At 43.6% G+C, this 3,189-nt stretch overlaps 1 pseudogene; it reads left to right on the forward strand.

The window, feature by feature from the left end:
- The first annotated feature begins 417 nt into the window (after positions 1-417).
- Positions 418-2,131, forward strand: LOC134483483 (disks large homolog 5-like; annotated as a pseudogene).
- Positions 2,132-3,189: the final 1,058 nt, after the last annotated feature.

Consider the following 3,189-nt stretch of genomic DNA (forward strand, 5'->3'; position numbering starts at 1 on the left):
TTAAATCCAAAGATATTGGCCTAGAATATCAGGGTAGGACATCTGAGTGTCTCCAAACACTCAAGTTTTGTGAATGGTGAATTTATCATCTGAGTTCTGAAACCACTGGGGTGAGGGTCCTGAACCAGGTGTACCCTGTTCAGCTGATAATAATCCTGGAGAAGCCATCTCCGTGGTACATGTAGGCACGTGATGTCTGGCATAGGGAACACCTGGCTGCTTACATCTCTTGGTCTCTATAGAGTAGTGGGAGAACTGAGATCCACTGAGGGGGCCTCTTAAGCATAGACCAGTCACCTAGCAGTGACACTGGGTTCCAGGCTTGTTCTCCTGTTTAGGCCTCACTGTGGTCTATGTACACTCTATGCATTCTCCCCATGCAGGTTCACTTGTGTCCTTCTACCTACAGAGGCTGGGAGAGAAACATCTTCCCCTGGAACTGACCTAAGCAAGAAGCAGGCCAAGAAGCAAAGTAAGAGGTGGATTTAAGAGCTGCAGCTCATTACAGAGGAGCGAAACGACCTAAGAGATCGCCTGATGTTTGTGACAGAGTGATCCATGAAGAACAGGTATGAATCGCTCCAAACGCTCTTGTTCCATTCCTGGGTGTTCAATGTCTCCTTCATCTTATCCTTTTAAGGTTTTGGGTTCTAGAAAGCTGTGTCTCTGTAACGACCCTTTTTTAAACCTCACCTCCCATATAGAGGAGATTCAGAACCTGACCCTTCCTGAGGAGCAAGATGGAAAATGGACTCATCTGCTTCCATTTATTGAAAAGCAGAACTTGTGGTCTGAATGAAGAATTCGGGGATAAAGTCAGGGAGAGTGAGTGCCCAGTGTGCATTTGCAAAGCCCTTGACAGCTGGTGGCTTTGCAAGATTGTAATTGCAGTGAGTTTATGGTGAGTCTCTGTACTTGCTAGGCAGGGGACTGAGTGCTGGAAGATCCAGGCAGCAGCCTGAGGGGCCTGGTCCCAAACTGTTCATATAAATGCTTGACTAGAAGGTCTCAGGCTCAGGCCTGTTTTTTCTTGTCTGTTTGTCTTGCCCTCTGAGATAGCAATGGTGCATGCATTTCTCCTGGTTCTCACAGTGCTCTCTGTTTCCATATTTCTCTTTCTCTTTCTCTGACTCTGTTTACATTTCTCTTTTTTGTGGCTGTGTCTCAGTCTGTGTATGTGCATGTGCACACATCCAAATGCATATGTACAACATTTATATGTTTATATTTCCCTCCACACTTGGAATCTAGGGGTCTATGTCTTGGCCTGAGTATTTACCTGTAACACATTCATGGAGATGTGAATGGTTTGTTCTGGGATCCCCACTGTCAACAGCACAGTTCTTTGACTGTGTGGTCATATTTGTCTGTACAGTTGTATCCATTGGGCAGTTTATTATTTTGTGGCCAGATGTGATCTCTACTCCATAATTATGTGTAATGCCTGTCTCTACACTATTAGTTATTCAGAATGAATAATTCCTGTTGTCAAAACAGGAAAAATCAAATCACATTTTCTGGGTGTGTAGGGGAGTGCCCGGAAGAGCTGTGGCTGTGGCTTTTGATAACATAACTGTCTTGACTCCAGGTCGAGTCTTCTGTATTGAACAATGGGAGCCAGGGAACCCTCCATCTGGATGCTGAGCTTCCGGTGTCCTGGCCCCAGAATAACAAGTTTCTGAAGCTGAAGAAGATCCCAATATGTACAATTCAGAAGGTGTCCTTCCAGGGCTGGGGTAGTACAGGATCCACCCTGAGTTCATATATTCCTAAATGCTGATGTTCGCTGTATTATATCATTTGTGGTCAGGCCCTACTTCAGGCCAAATCCATATTATGAAGACCTGGAGAGAATGGAGGAGGCGCTCATGTCAATTCTGCACAACTTAGAGATGGAGAACACTGAGATCCATGAGAACAACCATAAGCTGAAGAAGGAGATTACCTTCTCTAGGTAAGTCCTGGTCAGAAAGCCTATCACCTGTGGAATGGCCATTTCTGATTTCTTTGTTCTGGATTGGACAGTCTTCAGCTATGATTCTATCTCTTGTGCTTTTTACACATCAGTGTGCCAGGGTCATTAGGACTCAGTTTTCAGTTCCACAAAAGACTGTTACTCATCCCAGGATTGTCTAGGCATCTTCAGAAGGCTCTAGATAGAACAGCACTGATTGAAGTCAGCAGAAGTTTATTAGGCTGACCTGGGCCTCTGGTGTCATACTAGGTTTTACAAAACTCAGTGCGTGGACCACATGGTTAGAATGACCTTCTCTTGGTTCTACGGACCTCCTTTGAGGGTGTTTGCCCACTACTAATTGATGTTGCCCCCATGCATTGGGCTTTCATGGATAGTTGTAGATCCATGTTCTTTTTGAGAGATTTGGACCCTATTTGATGCTTGGGCCATCAAAAAAATTTCTTCTTCCCTGAATTGGCTGTTTCCTGTTTCTGCAGCAGCTTTATATGTATCAAGATGTATTCTACGTTTTCATGGGTATGTGGGTTCTAGGGTTGTTAGTGGAACTTGGAAGTAGGAATGGGAGAAAGGGGCAGCAAGATCTTACTATGCAGAATGTATTTCCAGTAACCTGCTCAGCCGCTCCTGATGGAGAACACATGTATGAAGAACTTTGTCACATCTATGCAGGAGAGCAAGGTGGTACAGATTGATTGTGCACTGATACAGAAATATTTGATTGAATTGAACAAGAACGATAAATATGAATAGGAGAAGACCAGAAACCGCCAGACCCCAGCAATATCTGGTAGGAATAAGCAGCTGTGTGAGCTTAACAATATCTGATACCATTTTCCAATTTCATACATCATTGCTTTCCCCTACAAGCTTTCTAATTTACACTCCCAACGAGCCAACCATGGCCTATAATGGAATTGTTCATTGCTCTGTCTATGTACAAGTATTCTGGGAAGTTAACCACTTTTCAGAAACTGAACTATTGGCAAGTATATTTTGCTTCTATTTTTGAAGCTGCAGTCCAGAAATGGTGACAGATGAATAACATATCATATTATGGCATGACTGTGTGATATGCTATGTAGAGTTTTGAACAAGGTCTTGGTCCTGTGACAAATGACATTTTGTGGTCATGTGACCTCCTAGGTAGGAAGCACCTATGTGGGATAAGAACCAATTGCAAATGTCGAATTCATCCTTGTCATTGACTTTTA

Source organism: Rattus norvegicus, chromosome 19, assembly GCF_036323735.1.
Source record: "Rattus norvegicus strain BN/NHsdMcwi chromosome 19, GRCr8, whole genome shotgun sequence".
NCBI classification, from domain to species: Eukaryota; Metazoa; Chordata; class Mammalia; order Rodentia; family Muridae; genus Rattus; species Rattus norvegicus.